The following is a 17,899-nucleotide window of genomic DNA, read 5'->3' on the forward strand; positions in this document are numbered from 1 at the left end:
ACCGAGATTCTGCCCTCAATCTGGAAATAATAGCAAATCGCAGGACGCCTGTGCATTGCCCATGATTTGCAATGGCACCCCAAACGCTGTGCAATGTTGCCGCGATTTCCACCTGCCGAATCGCGGTAACATTGCGCAAACAAAATCGCGGGACGCATGATGCCCAAAAAAGGTACAAGAAATTCTTTGGGGCGTCATGCGTCCCAGGATTTTGTTTGCGCGATGTTACCGCGATTCGGCAGGCGGAAATCGCGGCAACATCGCACAGCGCTTGGGGTGCCATTGCAAATCACGGGCAACGCACAGGCATCCCGCGATTTGCAATTATTTCCGGATCGCGGGCAGAATCACAGGTGAACGTAGCCTGAATCTTCCTAGGACTAACTTCACATTTGTGCAAAAGTGTGTGCATTCCCACAATGCACAAAAACGAGCAATTCTTTTTCAGGCACCTGCATGGCACCCCCACGCACATTGCTAGTGCACAGCAAAATGTATGGCAACATGATTTTAAAAAGGTCATGAACTTTTTTGTGTGATTTTCACACGCAGGGCAGCCCACTGAAAGGGTTTGCGCTAAACATGACGCACAGAAATGTGTACTCCATTGCACCTGCATAGGTGTGACCAGGGTCACAGGCAGCAATAGACATGACAGAAATTCTAATGCCCGTCCACAACTTAAAAAAAAAAAAGTTTACTTAGTTATACTGTAACTATTGTAATATCCTATGTGCGATCAAAGAGATGCTAAAGGGTATTATAGCCAGCCTAGGACTGCCATTGACATAAACACAAAGATCATGTCCTTAGAGTCACCCAGAATGGCTGAAATAAAAATGTTACAGACCTCTGGAAAAAGAAAACACACATCGGTGTATGAACCTTATCAAAGCCAACAATTCCACAGTGACATCTGACATTACAATGTGTCCAAATCCTACATTATGTAACTTCAGTTTGGGAGAGAGAAAGGAACGTCACAATTTCAGGCAGTTCCTTATTTTACCTATTTCCTACTAAATCCTGGCCAAAAAAAAAAGTTTTGTCTGTTTATTAGAGCTGCACGATTCTGGCAAAAATGAGAATCACTATTTTTTTGCTTAGAAGGAAGATCACAATTCTCTCTCCATTCTCAAAATCTTTTTTATTTTAAGTGCCGGTTCACACTTCCGCGTTATACGGAGATCGCATGTAATTCGGAGTGCACTGCTCCTAATTACATGCGATCTGATGTGAGGATGCGAGTTCAGCCATACACTTTGTGTGCCGGTTCACACTTATGCGATGCGGGAAGGCTGTGAATTCGCAGCCTGTTCCCGCATCGCAAACACACCCCTGGCAGTTCACACTGCCATATGCGATACGCTGAGGGTGTCAATGAAATCTTAACGACACCCCCAGTTTGATCGCAAATCGCAGTGCGATCTTACAGTTCGCACAGGATCGGATCGCACAAGTGTGAACCGCTGTGCGATCCGATCCTGATGCGGCTGCGACTTTGGTGCGGGTGCAGTGCGAATTTCAGCCATACAAAGTGTATGGCTGAACTCGCACTGCACAGCCGATCGCATGTAATGAAAGTGGAGTTCCACCCTAATTTTATACTTACCTCCATCTTCTCGCTCCGGGTCACCTGAAAAACAAATGGATAATCGCAATTTTTTTTTTTTTACTTACCTTGTAGAGAAAATATACTCGCCTTACTTCCTTCTTCCTCCCCTCGGCGGCCGCGGCCCGTCGTCACTTCCTGGCTTTTGCAATGATTCCTGGGAGCTGAACGTCATCGCTCCCAGGAATCATTGCGCCTGCACTGGCCCCGACGTCAGTTCCGGCGCGCGCTCGTCATTCCCTTCTAAACAGCTTCTGGGCATGCCCAGAAGCTGTGGAGGGATGACGCGCGCGCACCGGAAGTGACGGCGGGGCCGGTGCAGTGCATCGTGGGACCGAAGAAGAAGGAAGAGGACACAGAAGAGGATTGCGCTGGCTTCAAGCTGCCCACACCTGAGGTGGCAGCGCTGGACAATACTTTTTCAAGATTAAGTATTTCTCCTAAAAGGTAAGTGCAACCCAGGACAGATCAGAGGCTATCCATCGTGGAATGTACTACCCCTGACTGTCCCGGGGGTATTTTTTTTTTTTTAAAAATGTGCACTGGGTGGAACTCCGCTTGAAGGAGCAGTGCGCTCCGACATTACATGCGATCACCGCAGCCGCACATATGTGAACCGGCACTGTATGGCTGAATTCGCACCAAACACGCACATGAGGCTTTTTTTGAGCCGCATTTGAATCGGATCGCACAGTGGTTCACACTTGTGCAATCGGATTCTGTGTGTATTTGCAGATCGCACTGCGATATGCGATTGCAACTGGGGGTGTCGTTATCTTTTAATTGACACCCCCTGCGTATCGCATAAGGCTTGTTATGGGGGCACTCCGCAAGGGGGAGGAGCACAGGAGAGGGACCTGAGAGAAGGGCAGCTCTGTGCACAAGGCAGGGAAGTATGGCAGATTTACTTTATTTTACAATCACTTTCAATTAAAATGGAGCGAGGAGGAGAGGGAATCCTGATTTGTTATGTAGGGGGGGGAGGCACCATGTTTAATATTACATCCTAGATATAGGTAGTATATCTAACCCCATAGACAGAAGTGGAATGCAGTCCTGTGTGATCTGGGTGTATATAGAGAGAGGGGAACCATCAGCAGACATCTGGGAGAAGATTGACCAATCAGGATTTCCCAACCAATTGTGACCCATTACCTGAGCTCCCCATCCCCCCAGTGCTCCCTCGGTGTGTACAGGGCTAAGGGACGGGCTGTGTGGAAGCACAGACATACATAGAACACACCGTGCTGCCCATACACTGTATACACAGAGCAGACAATGCAGCATATGGCAGAACCAGCGCCGAGCTCACTCACCCGCCTCTCGCTCCCAGACTCGCACTCCCTTCTGTTCGAATCAGGCGCCAGCTCCCTCCGCACAGCCGCTGCTCGCCTCCCATTGGCTGCTCCGGCTTCCATTGTAGTGTAACTCTCTCGGCGCTGGAAGGGTAGAGGGCGGGGCGCTCAGAGAAGAGGAATAGTACACAGCCTGGGAGCTGGAGGGTTACAGAATGAGAGGAGGGCGGGGTTACCAGGCTGGGATACACAGGGGAGGAGGGGGTGTGGATGGCCGATCCCAGTACAAGGAACAGGGGAGGGAGGAGTGAGGGGTAAGGACGATCGATCCCATCCAGTGAACAGGGGGGGGGGTGAGACGAGGCTGATCCCAATCCAGGCCACAAGGGGTGTGGAAAAGTGTGGGAACTCTCCCAAGATTCTTCCCCCTGCCTCAAAACATAAAAAGTATGTGTGTATATATATATATATATACACACACAGTATCTCACAAAAGTAAGTACACCCCTCACATTTTTGTAAATATTTTATTATATCTTTTCATGTGACAACACTGAAGAAATGACACTTTGCTACAATGTAAAGTAGTGAGTGTACAGCTTGTATAACAGTGTAAGTTTGCTGTTCCCTCAAAATAAATCAACACACAGCCATAAGTGTCGGTTCACACTAGGGCGACACGACTTCGGGCAAGTTATGCCATCGCCCATTCACATAATGGAAGTCAATGCAAGTCGCTCCGATGTCGCCCCAAAGTAGTGCAGGAACCTTTTTCTAAGTCGGAGCTCCTATTAGACCGGTTCCAATTGCACAGCACGGTCTGCTACTTGTCAGGTGACCAAGTCGCCTGACAAGTCGGAACAGTGTGAGCCGGCACTAAATGTCTAAGCCGCTGGAAACAAAAGTGAGTACAACCCTAAGTGAAAATGTCCTAATTGGGCCCATAGTGTGAATATTTTGTGTGACCACCATTATTTTCCAGCACTGCCTTAACCCTCTTGGACATGGAGTTCATCAGAGCTTCACAGGTTGTCACTGGAGTCCTCCTCCACTCCTCCATGATGACATCACAGGGCTGGTGGATGTTAGAGACCTTGAGTTCCTCCACCTTCTGTTTGGGGATGCCCCACAGATGCTCAATAGGGTTTAGGTCTGAAGACATGCTTGGCCGGTCCATCACCTTTACCCTCAGCTTCTTTAGCAAAGCAGTGGTCGTCTTGGAGGTGTGCTTGGGGTCGTTATCATGTTGGAATACTGCCCTGCGACCCAGTCTCCGAAGAGAGGGGATCATGCTCTGCTTCAGTATGTCACAGTACATGTTAGCATTCATGGTTCCCTCAATGAACTGTAGCTCCCCAGTGCCTGCAGCACTCATGAAGCCCCAGCCCCCAGACCATGACACTCCCACCACCATGGTTGACTGTAGGCAAGACAAACTTGTCTTTGTACTCCTCACCTGGTTGCTGCCACACACACGTTTGACACCATCTAAACCAAATACGTTTATCTTGGTCTCATCAGACCACAGGACATGGTTCCAGTAATCAATGTCCTTAGTCTGCTTGTCTTCAGAAAACAGTTTGTGGGCTTTCTTGTGCATCATCTTTAGAAGAGGTTTCCTTCCGGGATGGCAACCATGCAAACCAATTTGATGCAGAGGGGTGTGAGGATGGCCGATCCCAATCCAGGGCACAGGGGGTGTGAAGATGATCGATCCCATCCAGGGAAAAGGGGGCTATGAGGATGATTGAACCCATCCTGGGAACTGAGGTGTGAGCATGGCCGATCCAAATCCAGGGCACAGGAGATTGTGAGGATGGCCAATCTCAATCCAGGGCACAGGGGGTTGTGAGGATGACCGATCCCATCCAGGGAACGGAGGTGTGAGCATGGCCTATCCAAATCTAGGGCACAGGAGATTGTGAGGATAGCCGATTCGAATCCGGGGCACAGGGGGTTGTGAGGATGGCCGATCCCAATCCAGGGCACAGGGGGGGGGGGGGTGTGAGCATGGCCAATAAATCTGGGAAACAGGGGGCTGTGAGCATGGCCGATCCCAATCCAGGGCATAGGGGGGTGTGAGGATGATTGATCCCATCCAGGGAAAAGGGGACTGTGAGGATGATCAATCCCATCCAGGGAACAGGGGGGTGTGAGCATGGCCCATCCCAATCCAGGGCACAGAGTGTGTGAGGATAGCTGATCCCAATTTAGGGCACAGGGGGGTGGGAGGATGGCTGATCCCAATCCAGGGCACAGGGGGCTGTGAGGATGATCGATCCCATCCAGGGAATGGGAGGGGTGAGGATGGCTGATCCCTATCCGGGGGATGTGAGGATGGCCGATCCCAATCCAGGGCACAGGGGGGGGGGTGAGGATGGCCAATCCCAATCCAGGGCACAGGGGGGTGTGAGGATGATCAACCCAATCCAGATAACAGGGGGGTGTGAGCATGGCCAATCCCAATCCAGGGTACAGGGGGATGTGAGGATGATAGATCCCAACCAGGAAACAGAGGGGTGTGGGAATGACCAATCCCAACCAAGGAACAGGGGGGTGTGAGCATGGCCGATCCAAATCCAGGGATCAGGAGGTTGTGAGGATGCCCAATCCCAATCCAGGGCACAGGGGGATGTGATGATGGTCAATCTCATCCAGGGCACAGGGGGGTGTGAGCATGGTCGATACATCCAGGGAACAGGGGGCTGTGAGGATGATCGATCCTATCCAGGGAACAGGGGGTTGTGAGAATGATCGATCCCATCCAGGGTACAGGGGGGTATGAGGATGACCAATCTCATCCAGGGAACAGGGGGGTGTGAACATGGCCGATCCCAATCCAGGACACGGGGGGTGTAAGGATGACCAATTCCAATCCAGGGCACAGGGGGATGTGATGATGGTCAATCTCATCTAGGGCACAGGGGGGTGTGAGTATGGTCGATACATCCAGGGAACAGGGGGCTGTGAGGATGATCGATCCTATCCAGTGAACAGGGGGTAGTGAGAATGATCAATCCCATCCAGGGTACAGGGGAGTATGAGGATGACCGATCTCATCCAGGGAACAGGGGGGTGTGAACATGGCCGATCCCAATCCAGGGAACAGGGGGCTGTGAGCATATGAGATCCCAATCCAGGGAACAGGGGGGTGTGAGGATAATCAATCCCATCCAGGGAACAGGGGGGTGTGAGGATGACCGATCCCATCCAGGGAACAGGGTGGTATGAGCAGGGCCGATCCCAATCCAGGGCACAGGAGGTTGTGAGGATCGCCGATTCCAATTCAGGGCAAAGAGGATTGTGAGAATGTCCAATCCCATCAAGGGAACATGGGGGTGTGAGGATGACTGATCTCAATCCAGGGCACAAGGGGGTGTGAGGATGATCAATCCGATCAAAGGAACAGGGCGGTGTGAGCATGGCCAATCCCAATCCAGGGAACAAGGGGGTGTGAGGGTGATCGATCCCATCCAGGGAACAGGAGGGTGTGAGACTGACCAATCACATCCAGGGAACAGGGGGGTGTGAGCATGGCCAATCCAAATCCAGGGCACGGGAGATTGTGAGGATGGCCGATCCCAAACAAGGGCACAGGGGGTTGTGAGGATGGCCGATCCCAATCTAGGGCACAAGGGGTTGTGAGGATGGCTGATCCCAATCTAGGGCCCAGGGGTGTGTGAGGATGATCAATCTCATCCAGGGCACATGGGGGGTGTGAGCATGGCCGATACATCCAGGGAACAGGCTACTGTGAGCATGGCCGATCCCAATTCGGGGCACAGGCGGTGTTGTGAGGATGGCCGATCCCAATCCAGGGCATAGGGAGGTGTAAGGATGGCCGATCCCAATCCAGGGCACAGGGGGGTGTAAGGATGATCAATCTCATCCAGGGCACAGAGGGGTTTGCGCATGGCTGATACATCCAGGGAACAGGGGGCTGTGAGCATGGCCAATCCCAATCCAGGGTAAAGGGGGGGGTTGAGGATCATCTATCTTAATTCAGAAATTCAGAGTACGGGGAGGGGGTTGTGATGATGGCCGATCCCAATTCAGGGCACAGGGTAGTGTAAGGATGGCCGATCCCAATCCAGGGCACAGGGGATTGTGAAGATGGCCCATCCCAAAACAGGGCACAGGGGGGTGTGAGGATGGCCGATCCGATCCCAATCCAGGGAACGGGGGGGGGGGTGTGTTGAGGATGGCCGATCCCAATCCAGGGCACAGGGGGGTGGGAGGATGACCGATCCCACCCCTCATGTTTAACACTGCTTTAGGATGTCCCGATGGTCAAGAATCACAGGAGCTGTGTCTGTCAATGGACGTGAGAGAAAATGGGATTCGTAGTTTCCATGGTAGCTCGCATAGTATATCAGCGACAGGGTGACTATGTGGTTCCACACTGCTGACGAAGTCCCATAGGATGTAATGCGTACAAGAGGAGGAGCCATATCCAATTACGTCACCCGCTGCTATCCCGTCCTGCCGACATGAGATGGGCATCCTGTTTTATTGATACATTCTGGTAATCAAGAGGATCATTCTCTGAAGTCCAGGAGTGCCTGTTACCTTTTGTAACATCCCTGTGAGTAGGACAGGTGATACTATAGGTTTGGTCATATAGGGATTTTCTATGTAAGAGGCTTGGTTCGATAGACCACCACTGCTACATATCCTCTGATTCTCTTTGTAAGGGACAAGCGCTTTTGACCTGCTGGTCCCTTATATTTAAAGACAGGGCGAAGTAATGCACCCCTTAGTGTTCAGGTTGCAATTTGATTGTATTAGCATGTGATTGTTTGCGCCAATTGTATTTTTCTATTAATTTACATCTCTGTACCTCCCAAATAACCTCTGTACCCCTAGCACTTTGTACCCCTTTGGACATCGCTGCCCCCAGCACACCTCTGCACCTCCTAGTATCCTCTTTATCCCCCAGTATGCCTCCATTTGGCAAGCAAGCCTTTCTAACCCATAGCACACCTCCTAACCCTCCCCCCCACACACACACCTCTGCACCTTCCAGCATCCTCTGTATCCCTCCAGCACACCACTGTACTCTGCACCAAGCGAACTTGGCAACCCGCACACCTATAAGGCCCCTTTCACAAGGGCAGACCCATCAGTGGGTTTTGCTTGCTCTGCGGGGTATCTCTCCACTGATCCCTGCTGAGCAAACGGATGACAGGTCCATGTCCACTCCACTGATGTAGAGCGGACACGGCCCGCTGTTCTCTATGGACCTCCTGTCCATTTCCATCTGACTCTTATCCGATCCTGTTTTTATCCGATCAGATGTCGGCAGATCTCAGCAGACACATGTCCATTTACACCCGCCTCTCCATAGAAGGGTATGAATGGACCGATCGGGTCTGCCTGGAAAACAGATAAGCGGACCCCATCGGTCTGCCATTGTGAAAGGGGCCTAACACATCTCTGCTCTGTACCCACTTTTTGTGCACCTCCAACTCCCAGCACATCTCTGTACCCCCCCTCCAGGGCCGGTGGACATGATACAGGAGATGTTAGGGGCTGTTTGGACATGGTACAGGAGATGTCAGGGGCTGTGCGGACATGGTACAGGAGATGTCAGGGGCTGTGCGGACATGGTACAGGAGATGTCAGGGGCTGTGCGGACATGGTACAGGAGATGTCAGGGGCTGTGCAGACATGGTACAGGACATGTCAGGGGCTGCGCAGACATGGTACAGGAGATGTCAGGGGCTGTGTGGACATGGTACAGGAGATGTCAGGGGCTGTGCAGACATGGTAGAGGAGATGTCAGGGGCTGTGCGGACATAATACAGGAGATGTCAGGGGCTGTGCGGACATGGTACAGGAGATGTCAGGGGCTGTGTGGACATGGTACAGGAGATGTCAGGGGCTGTGCGGACATGGCACAGGAGATGTCAGGGGTTGTGCGGACATGGTACAGGAGATGTCAGAGGCTGTGCGGACATCGTACAGGAGATGTCAGAGGCTGTGTGGACATGATACAGGAGATGTCAGGGGCTGTGCGGACATGGTACAGGAGATGTCAGGGGCTGTGTGGACTTGGTACAGGAGATGTCAGGGGCTGTGTGGACATGGTACAGGAGATGTCAGGGGCTGTGTGGACATGTACAGGAGAGGTCAGGGGCTGTGTGGACATGGTACAGGAGATGTCAGGGGCTGTGTGGACATGGTACAGGAGAGGTCAGGGGCTGTGGACATGGTACAGGAGAGGTCAGGGGCTGTGTGGACATGGTACAGGAGATGTCAGGGGCTGTGTGGACATGGTACAGGAGAGGTCAGGGGCTGTGGACATGGTACAGGAGATGTCAGGGGCTGTGCGGACATCGTACAGGAGATGTCAGGGGCTGTGTGGACATGATACAGGAGATGTCAGAGGTTGCAGACATGATGAGGGGGGTGGGATGAGTGGCAGCAGGGGTGGTGGTGAGGGGGGTGGAATCAGTGGAAGGGGTGGTGATGGTGAAGGGGGTGGGATAAGTGGCAGCGGTGATGGTGAGGGGGGTGGGATCGGTGGCAGCAGGGGTGGTGGTGAGGGGGTGGCAGCGGTGGTGGTGATGAGGGGGGTGGGATCAGTGGCAGCGGGGGTGGTGGTGAGGGGGTGGCAGCGGTGGTGGTGATGAGGGGGGTGGGGTCCGTGGCAGCGGTGGTGGTGGTGAGGGGGGTGGGATCGGTGGCAGCGGTGGTGGTGAGGGGGGTGGGATCGGTGGCAGCAGGGGTGGTGGTGAGATGTGGCAACAGGGGTGGTGGTGAGGGGGTGGCAGCGGTGGTGGTGATGAGGGGGGTGGCAGCGGTGGCGGTGATGAGGGGGGTGGGATCGGTGGCAGCGGTGGTGGTGATGAGGGGGGTGCGGTCGGGGGCAGCGGTGGTGGTGAGGGGGGGGGATCGGTGGCAGTGGTGGTGGTGAGGTTGATGGGATCGCTGGCAGTGGTGGTGGTGAGGGGGGTGGGATCAGTGGCAGGGGTGGTGGGGGGGATGGGATCAGTGGCAGGGGTGGTGGTGGGGGGGGTGGTGGGATCAGTGGCAGGGGTGGTGGCATCAGTGGCAGGGGTGGTGGGGGGGATCAGTGGCAGGGGTGGTGGCATCAGTGGCAGGGGTGGTGGGGGGGGGATCAGTGGGGGTGGTGAGATCAGCAGGGGCCAGGGGGCAGTGGTGGTCTGGTGGAGGTCGGAGGATGGGACCAATAATTGCACTGCTGCTGATTTTTATTACTAACTTGGTCCGTCGATCATGCTGCTGGCTTCTGTGTGTGTACTGTCAGACACATTACTGGATGTGGTGTGGGACTCTCGGCGCCGTGACGGTCCGTCTTGCTGAGCCACATGATCCACCGCCGGCGCCGCGCAGCCGCTCCCGCCAGATGTGATGTCATGCCGCTCATAGCGGCTGACGTCACGTTGGAAAGACTTCACCGGGGCTGCAGCAGCCATCACAGCGCGGCCGCGGCGCGGTCCCAATAGCGGCCGCGTCTTAAAGCGGCCGCGTCTTAAAGCGGCCCCATGAATCTTAAAGCAGCCCCAATCTTAAAGCGGCCCCAGGGCCGGCGGCCCACCGGGAATTTTCCCGGTATCCCGGTCGGCCAGTCCGGCCCTGCCCCCCTCACACACTTTTCCAATGCACACAACAGTGTACTTTAAATTGTCACATGCCTGGTGGAAGAGCCTGACATGGAGAGGAAGGCCTCTCTTACACCTCTGACTTGGGGCCCCTTATAGAGCAGACAGGAAGCGCAGGGGGGCAGAGTGGCACGAGTGCCTATTGGTCTTGCTAGCAGCAGGGATGGTGGTGAGGGGTGGCAGCGGTGGTGGTGATGAGGGGGGTGGGATCGGTGGCAGCGGGGGTGGTGGTGAGGGGGTGGCAGCGGTGGTGGTGATGAGGGGGGTGGGGTCGGTGGCAGCGGTGGTGGTGGTGAGGGGGGTGGGATCGGTGGCAGCGGTGGTGGTGAGGGGGGTGGGATCGGTGGCAGCAGGGGTGGTGGTGAGGGGTGGCAACAGGGGTGGTGGTGAGGGGGTGGCAGCGGTGGTGGTGAGGGGGGTGGGATCGGTGGCAGTGGTGGTGGTGAGGTTGATGGGATCACTGGCAGTGGTGGTGGTGAGGGGGGTGGGATCAGTGGCAGGGGTGGTGGGGGGGATGGGATCGGTGGCAGTGGTGGTGGTGAGGGGGGGTGGTGGCATCAGTGGCAGGGGTGGTGGGGGGGGATCAGTGGCAGGGGTGGTGGCATCAGTGGCAGGGGTGGTGGGGGGGGGATCAGTGGCAGGGGTGGTGGGGGGTGGGGAATCAGTGGGGGTGGTGAGATCAGCAGGGGCCAGGGGGCAGCAGGGGCCAGGGGGCAGTGGTGGTCTGGTGGAGGTCGGAGGATGGGACCAATAATTGCACTGCTGCTGATTTTTATTACTAACTTGGTCCGTCGATCATGCAGCTGGCGTCTGTGTGTGTACTGTCAGACACATTACTGGATGTGGTGTGGGACTCTCGGCGCCGTGACGGTCCGTCTTGCTGAGCCTGAGTCACATGATCCACCGCCGGCTTCCACATGCCTGGTGGAAGAGCCTGACATGGAAAGGAAGGCCTCTCTTACACCTCTGACTTGGGGCCCCTTATAGAGCAGACAGGAAGCGCAGGGGGGCAGAGTGGCACGAGTGCCTATTGGTCTTGCTAGCAGCAGGGATGAACGGACTCCAAGGAACATGCAGGGGAAGACCGCTAGTAGATTGCTGTGGAGCAGGGGTGCACCAGCAGAATTTTGTCAGGGGACCTAAGCAGGCAGTCCAGCAGCAATGGAGACAGAGGCAGAGTCAGACTAACCGGGTCATACACAGGCAGACGGATCAGGTGCAGTTGCATAAACAGGAGAATTGTCAGGATGCCGGCCAAGTGGGTAACAGATCATTGGAGAAGCAGCAAGGGGAACAGGCAGAAGCGTGGTCAGAAGCAAGCCGTGATCAATTCAGGCAGAGTTCAGGAGCTGTCAAGACAACTGGGGTTGATAACAGTACTCAGATGCAGATTTACAGGTTGCAGGTATGCACAGGAAAGCTATATACAAGACAGCACTGAAGCATAGCCCAGGCTCAGGTTAAATAGCCCACTTGGCGCCAATACAAGCAACAAATGTGCATGCGTGAGCAATGGCGCGTGCACGAGCATGTGCACAATTTCTATTAGCATGAACAGGAACATTAATTAGCCTGTGACTATACACAGGACATCGTCTAGAAGAGCCATCCTATCTGCTGGAATGTCCTTCCTGACACCAGTACAGTCAGATCACCCCATGACCACTCACCTGCACATTGATCAGCAACTCTGTGGTGCCCGTAGCATCGCTCCCTGCACCTTCGTTCATTTCAGCTGCAGTTTACTATGCAGTGGAGTTTGGTGGTGTTGTGGAAATTTAATTGTGGACATTTTATTTAGTCAAATAGTCATAATGTCTCCCAGTGTCAGTTTTACCGATAATCGCTATTCACAGTGATTATCACTTTAACTGTCATTGCAGGAAAGACTTGTTAGTGAAAACCTTCCATTGGATGAGATGGCACAATACTTGTAGCAAAGAGAGTCCATCGCACAGATCTATATCCGCAGTTCGGGGCCCTGCACTGCTGAGTTATGTTTGTGATATGGAATTCTTCTCATTTTATCAAGATTAATAGATGGCACCTTTTAGTCACATTCGATCGGTATGACTGAAACACTGCTGCTATTATCTAATGCAGATAAAGCCTCATCAACTGGAACAAATAGAATGGTCACTATCAAATCTGGTTTATATATGAATCACGTTTGAATAGATCCACTAACAGGTAATGTTTACGGATGAGCACAGACAGGTCCATAAGATGGCAGCCATTTCTGCTCATCTCTGCATATGTCCGTGTTTCTACATAAGCACTGCCCATTGTACTTTTTGAATGTATACATGTTCTGGGATTGGTGGTCTTGAAGCCACTCCCTGTAACTCCCTTTTGTTAAATAAACCTACTGTGTCTTGGAGGAGTCAGTTACTCAGAGGAAACCTCCAGATAGCATCGAATTGACTACAGCAAGCGTATCTGTTCATTCCCTTTGCTGCTGAACGCTCGGAAACCTTATACAAAAGAGCTGTACATTTGTACTTTTCAGTACAAGCTATTAATAGCGTTAGGTGCGTATTAATCTTGAGCGCACTGAGCGGGTTTCTATGCTCCAAGCCCTATTAATTTCCACAACAGGTGGGACGGGGCAATCGGCAGCTCTGTGGTGCCCGCGGGATGTCCCTTCCACTAGCAGTTCACTTCCCATACAGTGAAAAGAAGAGGGGCCTCTGACCAAGGCAGGCACCAGATTCAGTACAAACAATAAACAAAGTGAAAGCTGCGCTATAAGTGACCAAATATATATAAATAAATATATATATTCAACCAATACGTGAGTGTGCACACTTAATATTATGCAATATAGCGACAAAACCAAATGAATATATAAAAGTAAATGTGCACACTAATAATGGAACAATAAAGTGACAAAGTCAAATAAATTATTAATAAAAACACACAATAACGCGAAATGATTAAGGGTAATGAAAGTCCCGGAAACACTCGGTGTATAGAATATAGAAATACAAAGTCCTCTACCACAGCAGTAAAATTAAGGTTCTCCTCCACGGTGCATCTGTCAATAAGGCATGCCAGTGCGCTTACCACCAAATATTGGTAATAAATACACCAATCAGCTAAATTTCAGATGGGTCCAGATGGAGGAGCCGGTATGGGTCAGGTGATACCAGGGACCGTCACTGGGTAGATGTTCCACCATATACCGCACTTAGACCATATATGGCTTAAGCAGCAACCATCCAGGGGTTAACATACAGGAAATAAAAGAGCCTCCATAGTGTAATATGTAAAAATAACACTTTAATGATAAAAGGAGAGGATCTCACATTCAGCAGGTAAAATAGCGCTATGTTCAAAGAAAGGCCGGCCAGATACACTATCGCCCGTCCTACCGAGTTTTGCGTGGTGACCAAGGCAGGCACCAGATTCAGTACACAAAAGAGTTAATCTGCTAGTGCACTAAAGCTGATACCTGCCTGGGTCATCACAGAGTTTCTGATCACCGCCTCACACCCCCCTCCACTGCATAGTGAACTGCCAGCCGGTGGTACAGGGGGAGGTGCCGGGTCTTGGGGCCCCCCCACAGTGGCAGAATGCCAGGGCCCAGTTGAAAGTGCAACTGCTGCAACCCTGGTAGTTCCACCACTGAATGTAGCCTAGGTCCCATTCATACTTGGTGTTTCCTGAACGCACGATAAAACACACAGGAAATGGGCATTTTGATGCGGGTTTCAAAGAAACGCCTTACATATGCACATTGCAATATTGTTAATGGCACCTCAAATTTGAATGCACAACACTCCACGCCCAAGAAGGATCCGAAGCATTTTGGGTGTGTTTGTTGGAAATAGGCTGCCCTATGCGTGACCCGTGCAAGAAATACAAGTAGGGATGCAGTCACTTCAATGGGCAAATGGGCAATGCATGACAAATGTGGCAAAGATGCTCATGTACCAACTTTTGACACTGAGCCAGGTTCCCTTGGGGACATGTGCTTTGCCGTGATTTTCACAGGTTTTGTCGCGTGGCAAAATCTCACTGCATTTGGGCTGCCATCAAGAAATTATTGCACCGCAAGCACAGGGCACGTTTTTCTACGTTTCTGAAAACGCAGGCACAATCACATGATTGTGCCTGCATGTTCAGAGTGGTCAAGTGTAAATGCAGCTTAAAAAAAAGCAAAAAACACGATACTCCCGTGTCGCTCTGATGTGGGCTGGGCCTTACTGATGTTTATTCACACCATCTTGCTGGCAGGAAGATCCAAAGCAAGAGCTGGTTCGCACTGGCAATTGCACTGGAACGCGCTGCACGTTCCTGTGTATTTCACATGCAGTTCAGTGCAGTGCGAAATGAATGGGCTCAAGTCGCACTGCACCACACCAAAAGTAGTGCATGCACTACTTTTGGAAACACACTAATACCTGATTGCATGGACGACCGCAGGCAAATGCACTGTGCTCAGGGTGTCGTTAACTTAAATCGTTTGAAAAGTTCAGCTTTTTTTTTTTTAAACCACTTCAATCCTGGGCACTTTTACCCCCTTCCTGCCCAGGCCAGTTTTCAGCTTTCAGCACTGTTGCACTTTGAATGACAATTGCGTGGTCATGCAACACTGTACCCAACATAAATTTTTATCATTTTGTTTACACAACTAGAGATTTTTTTGGTGGTATTTAATCACCACTGTTTTTATTTTTTGCTAAGCAAACGAAAAAAGACTGAAGGTTTTGAAAAAACATGTTTTTATTTGTTTCTGTTATCAAATTTTGCAAATAAATAATTGTTCTTCGTAAATTTAGGCCAAATTGTATTCTGCTACATTTCTTTGGTGAAAATAACCCAAATCAGTGTATAGTTAGTCTGTAGGAAAGTTATAGAGTCCACAAACTATGGAATATATATCTAAAAATTGATCAATCCTAAAGTACTGACAGCCTATCTCGTTTCTTGAGGCCAAAAATGTCAGGACAGTATAAATATCCAGAGTTGTATAAAGTACTCGAAACCCATACTTGAATAAAAGTACAAGTGCTCGATCAAAAAGTGACTTGAGTAGAAGTACAAGTGCTCGATCAAAAAGTGACTTGAGTAGAAGTACTAAAGTATTCAACATTTTTTGTACTTAAGTATTGCAAGTAGTTTTTTTAAAAAATGTTGCTACTTAAGTACTGAAAGTAAAAGTACCAGTAGTTTTGAAAAAAAATTGCTACTCAAGTACTGAAAGTAAAAGTACAAGTACTGTGTTATGTAGTTATTAAAGAAAGAAGTCAAAAGTTTGAACATCATATTGTTTTTTATTATTTCAAATGCAGCTTTTATTTATACATACAGTAGCATTTATTTTCGTATGCGCTGATAATACACATGTTTTGAGCTTCATAAAACCTGCCATCTACTGTTCTGGCAGTGGTAATTTTTATAATTGTAACGAGTAACTATGCAGCACAAAAAAAAATATTAGAGTAGAAGTATTGAAATCATTGAAAAAATGTAGTGAAGTAAAAGTGGAAGTAGGAGAAAAAAATTCTACTCTAGGAAAGTACAGTTACCGCCTTTCGGTACTTAAGTACAGTAGTGAAGTAGTTCTACTTAGTTACTATACATCTCTGTAAATATCCCACAAATTACACCTTTTTAGAAAGTATTTAGTAAGAGGCATGGCATGTTTTTTAAAGTTATCATTTTTGTCATAATTATTTGTAAAATGAAGAAATTCAAAACTTTCAAAAATTCAAATCAAAGATTTTCACAATTTTGTTTTTCTTTACATACTGTCACCAGTGCCGTACAGCATCATCATATAACTTATTCTTTTTTTTTTATATTTTTCTTCTTTTTAAAACACTGTGACAATGCATGACCCTCAATGCATTGGGGGCATAGCCACAGTGGGTCTGTTTTGATGTGCCGCCCATGACATACACCTCTCTTCCACACTAACATATTGAACTGTGGTTACATTATCTTACATATGCACAATTGCCTGTGTAATGTTTGGTATATTTAAATGTTTTTTTTATAGATCATCTAGAGCAGCTAAAAATTGTATAACTAATATTTTGATGCACTTTGGGGCCTTGTTGAAACATCAGGGGTGTTGTCTTAGTTTTGAGACAAAGAACTGAGGACAGAGATTCCTCCATCCCTTTCTCTGCAGCCTCATCTGCACTGGACAATAAATGAACAGAAGTGCTCTGTACAGAGGCTCCTGTACATTATCAAACTGAAGCATAGTAAAGTTTTCTATGCTTCAATTAATAATTTACACAGTACTGATCACTCATTGTGTTCATTCACAAAAGGAAGGAGCTGGTAAATGACATATTTACAGGCCCCTTACCCTACTCTTCATCCTGAAAGCAACAACAGCTGGAAAGAGGGAAACTTGCAGCTCTACGGTGGAAGGGGGGGATGCACACCAGGGGGAATAGAATCCTAGACAGGGAGAGGGATTAGTGAAGCGGGGGGGGGGGTCAAATACAGGAATCAATCCCCTGTGTGTCTCTCCCTGCAGCAGCTGAAAGCTGAGGGGGGGGGGAGAGAAGCTGGCTTTTAGCTGCTGCAGGAAGAGACACACAGGGAATTGGTTCCTGTCCACCTTCTCACCAATCAATCCCTATCCTGCCCAGTTCGGATTACTTTGCTGCCTAGGCTCCCCTGCTGGCCCAGGCCCTGGTACAGGAGGACCGGTGCTACTCCCTTTTTTTGCAGCCCTGGCCAGTGGTAGTAATGTTATCCCCTTTCCCTCCGATGGTTAGCGGTACCAATGATACACCTTCCATTCATTGGTGGTCAGAAGTAGTAATGTTAATTCCTCCATTTATCAGTACTCATTGGCAGGAATGATAAAGTCCCCCAGCATTGGTGTTCAGTAGTTTACTAACCTAGGGTAAACTCTCCAGGGCTCATGCCTTTCTCCCTAGCGGGCATGCATGGACTATGCTTGTAGGGTGTGGCAGAATCCAGATTCCTATTGTCACCAGACCAGTAACAGCATTGTTAATTGCCACCACACCACTCCCAGTATCACCAGACCAGTGCAGCCAGGAACAGTGTTTCTGATAATCACCACCACACAAGCCCTAGTTTAACCAAACCTGTGTAACCAGAAGCAGTGTTCCTGATCGCCATCCCCCATGCAGCCAATAGTAGTATTGCTGATCACCACTGCACCAGTCCCAGTGTCACCAGGCCAGTAGAACCAGCAACCATGTTCCTGATTGCTGCCACCCCAGTTGCAGTGTTACCAGACAACCATCAGCCAGCAATAATGTTCCAGATCCCGCCACACCTGTCCCAGCGTCACCATACAAGTGTAATCCAGCAAAACTAAATAGTAAAAATAAGAGATATGGAACGGCGATATATCCACTTAAATA

The 17,899-nt window shown here is 50.3% G+C and overlaps 2 protein-coding genes across 3 annotated transcripts in view; one reads left to right on the plus strand and one right to left on the minus strand.

Annotated features, from left to right (window-relative positions):
- PIMREG (PICALM interacting mitotic regulator) overlaps nucleotides 1–3,017 on the minus strand; it is a 61,490-nt gene extending 58,473 nt beyond the window's left edge. For both annotated transcript variants that reach the window (XM_082244760.1, XM_082244761.1), the window contains exon 1: nucleotides 2,929–3,017. The gene's annotated coding sequence lies outside the window, so the exon portion shown is untranslated. The remainder of the gene's footprint in view (nucleotides 1–2,928) is intronic.
- Nucleotides 1–17,899, plus strand: part of PITPNM3 (PITPNM family member 3) — a 1,035,839-nt gene that overhangs the window by 925,737 nt on the left and 92,203 nt on the right. The window lies entirely within an intron of this gene.

The sequence above is a fragment of the Pelophylax lessonae genome (assembly GCF_965119305.1).
Source record: "Pelophylax lessonae genome assembly, chromosome: 2".
NCBI lineage: Eukaryota > Metazoa > Chordata > Amphibia > Anura > Ranidae > Pelophylax > Pelophylax lessonae.